General features: G+C 36.9%; 1 protein-coding gene across 10 annotated transcripts in view; it reads right to left on the bottom strand.

Moving 5' to 3' along the window:
- Positions 1 to 15,332, bottom strand: part of LOC104910714 (uncharacterized) — a 288,940-nt gene that overhangs the window by 123,937 nt on the left and 149,671 nt on the right. For 7 of the 10 annotated variants that reach the window (XM_085222846.1, XM_085222850.1, XM_085222849.1 and 4 more), the window contains 2 exons: positions 12,210 to 12,261; positions 249 to 431 (listed from right to left, as the gene is read on the bottom strand). The gene's annotated coding sequence lies outside the window, so the exon portion shown is untranslated. Of the gene's footprint in view, positions 1 to 248; positions 432 to 12,209; positions 12,262 to 13,232; positions 13,409 to 15,332 lie in introns of those variants that run through there. The other 3 variants (XM_085222854.1, XM_085222856.1, XM_085222848.1) reach the window with 3 other exon arrangements.

The following is a 15,332-nucleotide window of genomic DNA, read 5'->3' as shown; positions in this document are numbered from 1 at the left end:
TTTAAATATTTTAAAATATGTTCATAAACAATGAATTCATGTCTCTCTACTCCATTATCTTGGATCATCAACTTTAGCCACCACAGTATCCAGGTTTTATTCAAATTATTTTATTCTGGGATTACAATTATGTGAATACTGGCTCAAGCAGGTAAGGTGAAAGCTTGACACCTACACATCCCATCTGTCTCAGAAACTCCTACTTTTTGCTTATGCTCACTGAACAGTGAGCAAACATCAATACTTACTTTATGTGATAAAGTCAGGGGACCAACAGGCTTTGAAAACATCTGCAAAACCCGACCAGAGTCCACAGATTAAGTTTTAAACTTATAGATCTTGTCATTTAACTGTGTGTAAGCTGGAGGAAGACACGTGTTTGGAAACAATCTTTCACAGCTCATTAGATCCTTTCAATAAATAGCCAATTCCTGTTAAATTGAATTGGATAGATCATACATAAATGACCATTTTCAGTGAGTATTATCTTAACTGTACATAGCACAATTTAATCTGCAAACACAGTCATAACGTTCCAATTTACTTATGTGTTGTAGTTTAATGTAGCAATCACATTCAATGAAAGAAGTTTCCCAAATTCCAATTGCAATATTTGGAAAGAAAAAAAGAAGACATTGTCCAAGACACTTCAGGGAAGAATTCAGGGTCACAAAGTGTCAATACTTTAATTTGGTCAGCCCCTTCACTCAAATACTTTCTAACAAAATAAGGACCAAAATACTCAGCATCACCAGTGGTCAAGATCAAAACCCATATCCAGCCTTGGAAGAGTTTCTTTGGAATTTTTCATTTACCCAAGCAACAGCCTCTGCCAGTGTTCTTCCAATGGCCTGTATTTAGATATCTCCACTCTGCACCATGCTGAGGAAGCTGAATAGTCACTAAGGTTTCTTGCCTGAAGCAAACCCCTGGGAACCCAAGTCTCGTTTACACACCTGGAATTCTTAACAGACCCCTCCAGCAGTGGCAGAATCTGTTCCTTGTATGGCAGGGTGACTCCCTACTACCATCATCCTACCATATTATGCCTTATGCTGTGTGGGAAAGCCCAGAAAGGAGCCAAGAAACTGGGACTCAGCTTCATACCTCTTCTCTGAGCTCCAGCAGGCACAGAACCTCACACCAGGAACACTGCAGCGGACCTGCCAGCTAACTGTGGGTTTTACCTCCTCAGACCATCTCTTGGATACACAGACTTAAAGAGTTGAGCTGCTGTTCTCAAGACAAGCAGAATCCATGCAGTTGCAATGCCACCTTCGATCATTTTGCAAACCAGGAGCTCCCAATTGCACCACAGTCTTCTGGCTCTTCCCTAGCAACTTCCACATGGACAAGGCCCTCCTTTAGACCAGGCTGAAAATGTAGTAATTTGTTTCTGAATTTGTATAAGACAACTGTTACAAATGCTAGAAGTCCTGCTTCCATCCTACCTCCCAAAGTAACATAATTCCCTCCCTAACAAGCGCACGCTTACTAAAGTAGAGGAGTTGTCACTAAAGATGACTTCTCAGATGAGGAAAAAAACACCAAAAAAAACAGCCAAGGTTTGACTCAGAGAGCAAAGGATTTTAAGCAGGGTTTGGTTTGAATTTTGCTTCCATCTGAATCAGTCTTTCTGAATTTCGTATTAGAAATGGAGGGAGAAGTAAGAGCAAGAGAGAGAAGAGCCCTTAACATGCAGCATTTATAGTAACTGCAACCTGCCCAGCTTAATACAGTTCTGCAAGGAGCCTATGAAAACGATTATAGCAGCAGGAGTGATTCACAGCTCTCTTCTTCAGCACAATTTGCAATGCAGCTTCTCACCCTGCCCCAACAACTACATCAGGGTACACACAGATGGAGAAACACTATTTGTGTCCTATAGAAGCTGCCTCTATACTGGAGGCACATAAGAGAGAGGCATTTCCAACTCTTCCTGGTTTTCGTACCTTAAGAATTCTTGCTCACCTTCTGTATGCCTACGGCTCAGGCAAAGACAGCTGTCTCATTCAAATCATATAAATGTAATTGCTTACAGTACAGAAAAGCACTAATTAAAAGGAGAAAATGGGAAAAACCTAAGTTTTCTTTCTACAAAGTGAAGACTTATTGCAGGATAGTTAAAACATAGGAAATACAGAAAATATATAGTTTGTTTAACGTTATTTAGATGGAGGAATGGAAAGACAGGGAAAAGGCTGGAACTTTTTCTAGAAGATCACCATTTAATCTATGGTTGAAGACAATAAATACTGTTCAGTAGTGCCATATAAAAACATTAAGTCATATTCCCATCCTATTTGCAACAGAGTAAATCACCAGTTCTACTAGTGTTATGACAACAAAATTTGGCCCACTGGGATTTGAGACACAAATTTGTTTTGCCAGAAACAAATTCAAACTGTTGTATTCCTCTCACAGGCAGGTGATTGATTAGACAGCCCCATAGGATCTTTTCGCTCTGTCATGATGCTGCTATACTGTTTGCTTTCAGATTTAGGCGGCTTCTTAGCAGATACCTATGACTGTCATTTATTTCTACGAACTCCAACAGCTGGAAAAGTCCCTTGAATAATGGTGAGCTTTCAGTCACCAGGAGTGAAGCAGCAATTCAAGATTAATGTGTAACTGAATGAGAAAAGGCCTACAATTAATCGTACGCTTCAGTAATTCCTAAACACTTTTTCTTTGATTCTTCTTTCCTCAATAATATGTAAATGAAATTTTAAATTACTTTATTTCGTAAGGAAGATAAAAATTCTGCTGCTAAAACGGGAAATAGATTTGAAAGGAAAATAAGAACGCAGCTTTAATGCATGATGATATTACATAGCTGCTGATATGTTATCACATATTTATTAGCATGGTACCTGCTCCTGATCAGTCTAAAGAAGAAAACAGTCAAAAAAGTTTATGGATTTCATCATTCAGTTTGTATTTTATCAAGAATTCATCAATTCAAAATGTTATGTAACTACACGTGTAACAGGACTCTGTATAATCTTATGGGAATCACATTAGATTAGAAAGCTGGTAGAAAGATGTTGCAGCCTTCATTTAGCTCAAACAAGATGAAAACTAATGACAACATACTACTTGAAAAAAGGGGAGACAGAAAAATTGGAAATTGTCTACTTTCAGATACAAAAACTTAACTGAAAATATTATCTTGCAAAATTAAGTGAAATACTGAAAACTGCCACAAGCCAATCATTTACAGATGTTCCACAAAAAGGGAGTAAGTTACCCATCTAACCATTAATGATGTGTCATAACTATGAGAAAACCTTGACCAACACACATGAAGTGACAACTGCTAAGTGTTTATTTGCCTTAGAATATTTCAGTAGGATCTGTCACAATATCTAAAAACCTGAATAAGTTTCTCTTATTGCTCTTGGGACAGCACTGAAACCTCAATCTCTAAAACAACCACAAGAGATATTTATCCAAATTAGCTGTTTTTCTGGTCCTTGACTAAACTGGTGTAAGACCGTTTTAGTCAAAAATGAATCAACACAATATTAACAACGTAAGGATAGCAAACAAACATTTGAATCTCGAGGAGGTTTATTTTGCTATCCAGGAACTAAATTATTGCCTGTGGCCAAGCAGAGACACTTCTTCATTGCTCTAGATGAAACAAAATCACTGTATCACGGAGCAATCTTTTGGGCTACCACCATCTTAAACATCCGTGCAGTTACAGCATATCATTTGACTAATGTGGTCTTAAGGACCTAGACTGGACATTGACCAGTTTTCATGAAGTGTGTATCCTTCTCTAAATCCTTATGAATCTGATGTAATATCACTTTCAAACAAGAAATTCCTTGTTCGAAGATCTAGGCTAAGTCCTAGATTTCTTCATTATATTCAAAGAACTTCAGAGAAACTACTCATATTTCTCTGTAATGGTGTATGCCAGACATATGCACACATTCATCCTCTCCTCAACACTCACCTCACCAACTCTTGTGCAGTATGAAATATTTTATTGGTGGGAAAACAAACAGCAAAAGGCTAATGCAGATAAATGAGCAAATAAACTTTGTGGATCACTGGGCAGAGTGCAATATTTGCAGATTATATATACTGCATTGAAGTGAGAAAGCAATCACTTTTTACCAAGTTTTTCTGGGTAGATTCAATAGTTTCAGGTTCTGGGTAGAAGCAGAACAGAAGAAATTTTTCATTGGGGAATCTGAATGCTCTTCTTATGTCACCTTCTCAAGTGGAAGTAACTCAAGAAAGTTATTTTGCCATTTCAGGATCTAGGAAAATAGAATTAGATGAGAAAATATCTATTATCAATTATCATAGTCTTAATGGGATCTTTCAATGGCCATCCATAGAGCAGCGTTATTTTTTCCCATGTCTGCATGATCATTTTACTAACTTATTTTATCACATAAAATATGCAACAAGAAATAAATAAGAAATAGAGAAAGAAAGAAAGAAATATAATAAGAATATAATTATGTAAGTGCTACATCTGATGTAAGCTGATATGGCTCTAATATAGTAAATGGAACCACGACAAATTTAAGAGCTGAAGCTCTGATAAATCTTGACAGCATTTCTGGTTAGGAATTTTACATCACTGTCTACAACAGAGTTCCTCAGGGCTTTCTAGGGAAGAAACTACTTAACAGAAGGGCAATCCTTTTGTACTTCACTGAACATACTAATATAATTGATGTTATGCTATAGTGTTTCATTGACATTTGTTATTGACAATATATGCACAGTAAGTGACAAGGATATCAGGGTAAGCATAGAAAGCAGGAGCACTATGTTACTTTAAGACTTTGACTTACAGCTCTCTGAAGAAGCCAAACCATATGTTCTGATGTAGAAAAAAGAAAATGCAAGACTTTTCCAGTTGGGAGATTTTAGACTTGTTTAAGTTGACAGCAAAGAAAACACATTTGAACTGTTTTGCTTCATTTCTAAGATTACTACATGTGGAATTTTTCATCTATTTGAAAAGAGTATGAAGAAATGATATTGTAAGTCAACCTTGACAGTGGTCGGAAGCTTCATGAGCAGTTTCTTATTTATTAGTGATAGCAGTCAAAGAGAAAGTGCATCTTCCGATGTCTTATCAAGTACCACAAATGTTTATATGACCTAAATATGACTGAGTTTTCTGTTTAGAAGTTCATGTTCAGAATTCTAACTTGACCCTTGCTTTCATTTAGATTTCAAATACTTTGCTCTCCTGGAACATGAGATCTAATATTTATGTTGCTTTCCTCAGAAATTAATGTTTGCATTAATTAATATCTGCAGTACTGACTATACATGAAAAATTCTGACTAAGAATTTGTTTTTTGTTCTCTTCTCTGGACCACAGGTCCCTCTTAAGAGCTTAGTATACAAAGGCTTCCAAAACAGATCCGAAAGAAGTGAGAGTGGTGAGAAAGATGTAAAAAGTGGCACATTTTTCTTGCTCCCTTAACAGAAACAGTGGATCTCCTACTAAGTACGATGTTTTACCACAGATTCTTGCGTGGTTCTTTACTAGAAGTTCATTTAGGATGAAATCTACAAGTTTTATATATAAATTGATTTGTCGTTGATATCCAGACCCAAAACTACAATTCCTGAGGTGCCCAAACTCATCTATTTAACTCCATTAACTCCTGCATTTTTGCTTTTGCATGTTTGCAAATGTTCTTCAGTCTTCAAGAACAAAGGTATTCTCCACCTGTTTGTGTCCAGCATATACATTGAGGACAACTTCAGGGTGGGCTTCTCAAGAAAAGGCTGGGTAATGAAGTCCTGGTTCTCTTAAATTGAGCCTCTCTAGAGAACACTTCATCCAAGGTGGTTCATCCCATCCTTCAGCAAGTGGAATTAATCATTCCATACTATTGCCTCTCTCTTCTTCTGCTGCTGTAAGGGAATCCTAGGTAACTAGTTTAGATGGCAGAAGACTACAGAAATCATTCTGTAAGTACATTAATCTCTTTGTCTCATCTCCTTCTGTATAAAGGGGCTCTTAACATTTCCTTGTCTCTGATTTGCTGTGAAGGTATAGGCATTGAAATCTCTGAGGTCCTCACATAGTATTTTAATGGAGTAATATAAGCCCTATTAATTAATGCGGTACTAGTTCCGTGATAGCTGCTGGTGTTAGCTCACCTTATGTCAAGTCTTCTAACCAAATAGTGATCTAGGGAAACAGACGTATAATGGGATCTTTTACACATTCTATCTTTCCTTTAGAAGTGCTTTTCCCTGATGTACACCTCTAATTGACTTTTCTCTGACAGGACACAAATGAAATTAATGGCATTCAAGTAATTTCCTGCCCTAATATATTAGACTGTCCTACATAATTACTCTGAAGCACCTTTATTTCAAATGCACAAGGTAATTTATTAAAAGCCCTCCTGTACATCCTTAAAGGTATTCAGGTGCTGCTGAGAACAGCTTTACTTCTTAAATGATGGGAATGCAAATTATCTTTTTTTTGGCCCTCTCAGAGCATCCTTTTTACTACATTAAAACAGACAGAAATCTCCAATGCTGACTCACCTCTATGGTTTCTATTAATTCAAATTTTATATGCATACCTGAATGGTCTTACATTAAAATAATGTCTGCAGTAATAAATATAGTCCACATCAGAATATTACTATTAAAAATAATACCATAATAATTAGAATTACACTTATATCCATGATTAGGAGAAAAGTTTTAAATTGTTAGGCTAAGATCCAGTTACTCAGAAGATTTACTGGTTTTATAACTACTGTTCTGAGTTTTACATACATCTACACAATACAGTGTATGGATACAGGAAGTTAATCTATCGTAGGACCTGGAAATACTGATCCATCTAAGTACACATGAAATAGTCTGTCTTTCTGTGACTTGCAGTCTTACACCAAACCTCAACTGTTAACTCATCAACAATTTTGGAAATACTCAACTAGCTTCCACTAATCAAACAAAGCACTCCATGATAAATTATCTGACAACAGGCATCTTTTTACCACTAACAATATGTAATAATCTCCAAAAAGAAAAAAAAAGTTACTATTTTCATCAGAAATGCAATGAAGAAATCTTGCTCTGAAATATTTCTACCGTTACCCTAACAGGGAGAAAAGAAACACATAACAGGAAGTGATTAAATAAAGCCTAAAGCGAGAAACATTAACCTGGTCAGAAAATTGCTATTTTTCACCACACCCATTTATTCAAATACCACACATTTTATTCAACTACTTTAATAGATGTTAGTCCCTGAATTGGACTTCCTTACGACTTAGGGTTTGTGGAATCACTGAAAGAATAAGCTGGCTCTTGGAGAAATTACTATATTTACTGAATAGAAAAAAAGTTGTGATCTGAACTGAACCTAAGTTAAATCAGCTAGTGATATCCTGATCTTCAAAATAAAATGAGATGGATACAACACTGGTGAAGTTATGTTTTTATAGTCAATCCTTTGTGACATTCAAGCTTTAGGAACTTGTACAACTACAGAACTGTAAATCAAATCTCTGCAATTTTTTTTGAAATATGCCCAAACTAGATTTTAAAATTCTTTTTCCCCATCAAATAAATCAGATACTTTAGCTTACATTCTTCCAAATAATAGCTGGCTTCCAAAGCATTTATTTGTGACGGCTCTTGAAAAGACAAAAAATAAATAAAAAAGAAGATTTCACACAATTTATTTTTATCTTTCACCTCTCCCTGAGGTATTGGGAATAGTTCAACCGAATTGTTTCATTTCACACACATTTCCTCAGGACCAGCCTAGCAATAACAGGGACAGTTGCTGAAATTCTTCTTTGAAAATAACAGTGGAAATAGAACCATTTCACCTCACTGAAGTATTAAAGGCTTTACTGATTCTGGATGCGTACATTAAAAACAAACAAAACCACTGGTTTTTACAAACCCGTAAGAATCATTTTTAAAATCCCAAGCTATTTTTTGCAAGTCTCTTAAGGTTAACGAATTCTTCATTGCTTGGAATTTTAAAACCGCATAGATAACGTCTACATGGTCAAATATTTAAGAGAATAGATGCACTCGCAGTGAATCAGCTGTGAATGAATACAAGTGTATTCTCTGAAAATAAAACACCAGGGAAAAAAAATGAAGAATTATTCAGAAGCTGGTAAGCATGCAGATCTAAAACAAAAAAAGCTACAGAAAGCGATTTTGCCTTTTGCATGTCACATCTTCCAAGAAAGCATAAACAATCATTCAGCAGTTTGTTCTTAAGAAATCTGACATGACTGAAAACACAGGTACAGATTGTACAGACTGCCATTTCCAACTCTTACAAGGATGCAAAAAAAATTGTTTTTCCCATCCTAGAAAAATCAGCCACAACAGGAGGGAGAAGCACCCTGCAGAAAGCAATCTGCAATATATTGAAGACATACCTGTGGTTTATTATCCCTATTTTAAATATCCTTTTCAATTTAAATCTGAGGTATATATATCAAAAAAGCAGTCATTTAGGTCTTGCCTTTACAATGGGGATGTATGGTACTGTGGAAGGAGAAGATCTCATTCAGCAGCAGCTTCAAAGTTTGGGAAGTGTTTGGAGGTTATGGCTGGGAACAGTTTTCCCTGTGGCTAGATTTCAAAAGATAATTCACTTAAGGGCAGCTATTGCTTGGAAAGTCTCACAAGGAGGTAAAGTCAGAAAACCAGAAGCTCTACATATAAATTAGATCCTGGGTCTACGCAAGCACCAAGTCTCCAGTGTTTATATAGCCCACCTTTCCTTTGCAGAAGTGATGACAATTTTAGGAAGTTTGTGTGACAAAATACTTCAAGAGAGCTTTCTTTATGTTTTCTATTCCTTCTTCCTGCCTTGCCAGGTTTTTCCCATTTGAGGTACTATGGAAAATAACAATAATTTCCTCAGTTACGCTGTCCAATAATCTTTACTTACATGATTGAAGAAAAATCATCAGTAGGCTATACAATTTAGAATTTTCCTCTTTTCATCTGCAAACGTATTACTTGCCAGGTCAGGAAAACAGCTCGTACTCTAACATCTCTCTCACACAGGCTGCTATGCTGTTGCCAGAACTCATGACACAAGCTGAATGCAGCCTCAAGAATGCTCAAATGTTAGCTCTCAGCCAGCGGATATATACTATCACCTAGTTTTTGCTATCAGAACTTGCACAGGAAATTGAAGAGTTAATTTGGAAAGAGGGTCAAGGTTTGCACAAGATAGGAGATAGTCTGGAAGGATTTTGTTTGTTGCTTTGTTTTACCACACACAGGGATTCAATAACTGGTATGTAACTGTCATTTTCAGAGAAGTCTCTTTAGTGTTTATTGTTCCTTGATCCAATTCTTCTTTTCATTCCCTTGAAGCTCAATTTTAAACATGTACAGTTTACCCCTCCCTAAGAGGTTTGTTCTCAGCCACAGAGTATGGCAGCTCATCTCAAAGCCTGCCTTCTGTTGTCTGGGAAAAGGGCAGCCTGATATCCAATCTGCACGATCAGGCTTCCTGCTGTGAAGAGGCTCTAGTTGGAATAGACAAGAAAGAACCTTTGAACCTGTTTACTTTGTGCTGAACTTTAGGCTGGACAGGATGAACTCACCCAAGAGTAATTCAGAGCATCCTCACAGTTGCTTTTCATCTTGGGCATCTACTGAAAATGTCAATGCAGTCTGAATTTTCATAAGTAAATAAAATAAAAAACAAACTACCTGTAGAAATTACATATCTCAGGACACAACTAATCCCAGCACTGATTTTCTATGTAGTGGCAACATCAGGTTATGGATTTCTATGACATTTTTTAGTTTTGAAGTAAACGTTTTCAGTCCTCAAACCTGATTTCACAGCAGAGCGTAACTCATTTGTTTTCATCTTAAACATTTTAGATTGACAGGGATCTCCTCTTGGTTTCTTATACCCAGGACTCTCCATCTCACCTGCTTCCTCGGCTGTAATCTCCCAAAGGCACTGATCCAGCCGGTGAAACCCCTAGCCTGCTTCCACCAATGCCTAGCACTGTGCCTGCTGTCTCTCTGGCAGGGTATGTTGCTATTGCTGCTTCTGCCACACAGGCAGCACCTGTGAGGCTGTGAAGAATGAGGCAAGAAGATAGCAGGTGGTGGAAGACTTTCTTGTATGTCAGCCTCCTATTTATTGTTGTAAAGCCACACATGAAATAATGTTCATAAATATCTAATACTGGACATAAGATATAAAGTTGAAATAAGAAAGATTCCACTTGTATATTCACTCAAGATTGTGCCTTTCACAGTGTTTTAACCACACCACTGAAGACTAATAGGGTTACACAAGTGTCACTGATGGCATAATCTGAAGACAACCATACGGAGATGTGTTGGAGGCATAACTAACCTGCAGAGAATCTATTACCAGCAATGAGACGTGGAATGGAAAGAACCCGGATGACTGTCAGATCCTGGGGTGAACATTCTGAGCAGGCTCACAAAATAAAGAAACCAGAGAGAAAACCATATTTGTACTTGTAGGCTGAGCAAATCTGATGTGGAAATCAGTGAACTGTAATCAAACAAGGAACCCTCCAGAGTCCCTTTTCCTTCTGCTTACTCTAGAGAGAGCTGCTTCAGGCAGCTTCCCAAAACTGTAAGTTTCTAAATGAGTCTACTCCACTCAGTGAAAACCATAGTCTACCCTTTGAACGATGTTCTGTGTATTCAATATGGTGTAGCACCCAGTACTTGTGTTTAGAGACTTCCACTTCAGAAGCCTGAATAAGAAACTTGGATTTTTAGCATATATATAGTTTGGTGCATACATAGTTCTTTTTCTTTCACTTTTTCTTTACCTTTTTTCCCCCCCCCCATGCATGCAATAATTAAAAATAGTACTGATTGATTTTGAATTATGAGTATTTTGCAAATAATGGGACTGGCTCACATGTCCTTGATGAAGCCAAATTTTATATCACTGACTATTAACTATCTTATATAAAACATAAATAAAACTATGCTGTCAGATTCTCCATAGCAGGAGGAGTTTTAAACAGCCATTTCTCTATTTTCTTATAATTCATTTTCTCCGGAAACAAAGTAAAGCACTGTATCCTCTTATTATGAAAGATATCTAACTTATTCAGTTATAAAAAAATATACCATTCTTATATGTGCAATGATACTCCAAATGTCCAATGATAATCCAAATTCAAGTTATAATTGTAATGCTATAAAATATACATACATATATATATATTATTGTGAGAACTCGTGTAGTTGTCAGATGTAACTTTGATGTAATATATGTATTGAATTTTCATACAATTACAAGTCGCTGTGATATCTTAATACCAAAACTACTAACATCTTCTCTGCATAACATCACATGCAAGAACGCTCTGGCTTTGTTTATTAATTTGGGTAGACAGAGACAGATTCAGCAAGTACAATGACATTATGCAGGGCAGCACTGCAGCTCCAAGAGGGATTCTAATGTATCTGGACAGAGATATCAATTTCAGATGACTGCAACATGACTGCTATTTTACTATAATGCTGGAACCTCCTCTTTTAGGTCATTATAATGCCACAGTAAATTTGTTCTTTCTATTTATGCAAAAATAACTGCAATAAAGGCAATAATGAATATTCACATACATAAAAACAGACAGCAAATTTAGCCAGACAGCCTGCTGACGTAGTAAGTCAAAATGAGCTATGCTTTTACACATACAGTCTGACACTGCAGGTTGATGATATCCTCTCCCCACCTCCCTAAAGCAGACAGCCTGAGGAAAAATAATTCCTTTTTCAAAGATTTGGGTGGAACAAAGCAGAGGGATTTGCTCCATCAAGGGATAGAGTTATCACAGCTCTGAGCAACAGCTTTTAAGCACTCTACCACTGAACATAATCTAAACAGCTGAACTGTCACAGTGGTTCTCTACCATTCAACAGAAACATTAAAAATGCTCTCGGAAGATCTATATCATTAGTCACTACAGAGAATAAGGCAGAGCCAAATTCTTTGACTATGCTTAAACATGAGACGTACTGAAAGATCCAGACTGCTCAGCACCAAAATACATCTGGGTAGAACCCGAAAATAACTTGTAGAACTTTTATTCTATAGTCTCTCTAACGGCAAAGAGATTTTGAGGAGTCTGGAGTTAAACAACAGTGTTTTGACATAGCGCAATCTTTCTCAATTACCTTTCTTTCATGGACCCTACCTGAATTTTTGCATCTGTCTCTCTTGTACCATTTCCTTCTCAGATTCCCCATCTGAAAAGCAAAATGTATTGTCAATGATGGTGCTATTTCTGCTTTAAAGAATGCAATACACAAGCTTGCTAAGTAAGATGGATTGGATCCAATCTTTGACCCCTGAGGTATGTAGACAAAACTGATCAGCAGTGTTGAACAGAAACGAAAACTGCTTATACCTAAGAAGATAAAATTAGAAATCCCTAGTCAAAAAATTCAGGTGGACTTTAACATGATTTGGAGGAATATTTAGCAAAGATTTGCATGAAGTCCAGAAAGCTCAGTTCTGGAGCTGAATTTCAAATGTATCTGTGAGGTAAAACACAGGTGTTCAGTCTTGTCTCTAGAGATCTTAACAGCATCAGGAAAATTGAAATTTTGCCAATCCAGTGATTTCTCAGAGCTCACTGACACACTAGTTCATTCCATTGAGAACCTGTACCCTTCTGCCAGGGTTGTACAAAGCCTTCTACTTTGCTTTTGCCTTTCAAGCCTCAGTCAGTGAGTGCTGGAACTGTGTGGACACTCCTTCTCTATGCCCTACAGGGATGGAGTTCAAAGGAATGTTACTCTATTCAGATAAGCAGAAGTATGATGTTCCTTTCCTTCTGCTTCCAGCTTTCACATTAAGGAGGTGCAAGCTGGCTTTGAAGACTGAGTGTCCATGCAGCACAGCCAGAGGAACTAGCTGCCTATCCATGAAAGGCCACCAATCTGCCTTCCCTCACACTGCTGCTTCTGTTTGCTTTTCAAAACACTGTTCCTTTGTTAGTGCTGAAAGCATAATATCCAGTGTATGTGCTGTAAGAACAAGAACCTGTCATCAAACACATCAGTCTGCAGCTACAGAGTTAATATATTAAAATATCAACGGAGTATCATTTTAGTGGTGCTCAAATTTCAGAAACAGAATTGCAGAATAACCTGCTTTCTGACTTCCAGAATAGTTAACAGATGATAAAATTTGTCTATGTTTTTAAAAAATTTACCAGCGCAAGATGTGGGCAGCAGGTCAGGGAGGTGATCCTCCCCCCCTCCTCTGCCCTCGTGAGGCCACATCTGAAATGTTGAGTCCAATTCCGGGCTCCCCAGTTCAAATAAGAACTTCTAGACATCGATCAGCAAAGGCCACAAAGATGGTGATGGGCCTAGAGCTTCTCCAGTACAAAAGCTGAGAGACCTGGGGCTGTTCAGAAAAGACTGAGAGGTGATCACAGTTCATAAATATCTATTGGGCAGGAATCAAGTGGATGGGGACAGGCTCTTTCCAGTGGTGTTCAGCTACAAGATGGGGGGCAACAGCCACAAACTGGGACACAGGAAGTTACATAAGAATTAGTTTCAGGGTGATGGAGCACTGGAATAAGCTGCCCCAGAGAGGCTGTGAAGTCTCCTTCTTTTTAGATATTCAAGACTTCCCTGGACACTTTTTTTTGTGACCAACTATAGCACACCTGCTTTAGCAGGAGGGTTGGACTTGATGACCTCCAGAGGCCTTCTAGCATATTTATCCATCCACACTGTTTTAGCTGATTTAACTTTTAATTCAGAAAATAAGGAAAGAGGATTAAAACTATATTACCTGACTACTCAACCTTTCACTTTGAACTACGTAACATCAAAACATTTTTTTCTTATTTATTATAACAATAAATTCATATCACAAATAAGTGTATGAATAGCCAGTTTTGTTTGTTTGTTTGCTTGTTTGTTTGTTTTTCAGTAGATTAACAGCATTGTATGACCTTCTTTGACCAATCTTTTAGATTGGGGAGGGCAGTGGGAGAGAAGCTGGCTTTTTGTACTGTAAGTGTAAAACAAAAAAAAAGCCTTTGGAAACTGGGATCTCTTCACAGTTGCTAACCTGACATACTCAGTTGCTGAAATTAAACCTTTATAGAAAGTGATAGGCTAAGAATATTATAAGATCAATTTTTGGGAAGACATCAAAATTCAGGTATGCAAATAAAAAATAATGAATCTCAGAGTTATTTCAGAGTTAAAACCATTGGACTGTTGTACTAAAATGAAATCTGGTAATATAAATATGGGATAGGAAGATAATGGAAGACATCTACAGTAGTCATCAAAAAACCTCACTGAAATGAGAACAGTTTAATATCTGAGCAGCATATTTCTAATTTAATACTACTTTCTGCATATCCTTCACTAAACATTACATACTGTACTTCAGACATCCTCAAATATTTGCTTGTAATACAAAAAACAAACTATACACATTGGAGAAACTGAATTAATTCAAGACATATTTGATTAAAAACACAGTTATTAATATTGAGTTTCCCATGACTGCAAAGCAGATGTTTTAAATAAGATAATTTAAGTATGAGAAGATATATGTGAGCAAGAAAAACTTTGGAAACACATTTGGAAGGTACTTCTGTTTATACATTGCCATGCTAAGCAACCATCAATGCACTGCAGAATGCTGTATATCATACAAAGTGAAGTAGCCCCATGCAACCCCAAATTAGCATTCATTCAACATTAAAGCACAATTCTACTCTAAATGGAACATACTTTTATTTAACTGAGCTACTACCTGAGTGCATTCAGGGACATGGCTGTAACCCTAGTAACTAAAATAAATGGTTACTTGTTTCAAGTCCTGCTAGCACTTCAAAGTTAATAGAGCTCTAGGAAAGTAAGGTGGTTTCAATTTTGGTTTGCCAGCATTGGCATAAACTAAGTTCTTGTTGCAAAATTAATCATGCATAAACCAAAAACAGCATAGCTTTGTCTGCCAGACTATAGACAAAGCTTTCAAAGATTTGATAAGGTCTAATATTTCTGACAATTACACATCTTTAACAGGCCACTATGAAGAATAAACATGCATGCACATATCATCTCTTAGTAATAAAATCAGAATCACAGTTTGAAATGTAGCACTGAAACATGAAAATGGCAAGCAATTTGAGAATTAAGACTACTCTCACTGCTCATACAGCCCTTTCTCATCCTCTATGTATTTTTGTAAATGTTCTCCACCATTGGATTACTGATGGCATTTCTGACATGAAATTAACTACCAAAGCTTGTTTCATATCTCACCTATCTCTGATAGC

This window comes from Meleagris gallopavo, chromosome 4 (assembly GCF_905368555.1).
Source record: "Meleagris gallopavo chromosome 4, MGAL_WU_HG_1.1, whole genome shotgun sequence".
Taxonomy (NCBI): domain Eukaryota; kingdom Metazoa; phylum Chordata; class Aves; order Galliformes; family Phasianidae; genus Meleagris; species Meleagris gallopavo.
This window is presented reverse-complemented; position numbering and strand designations above follow the sequence as displayed.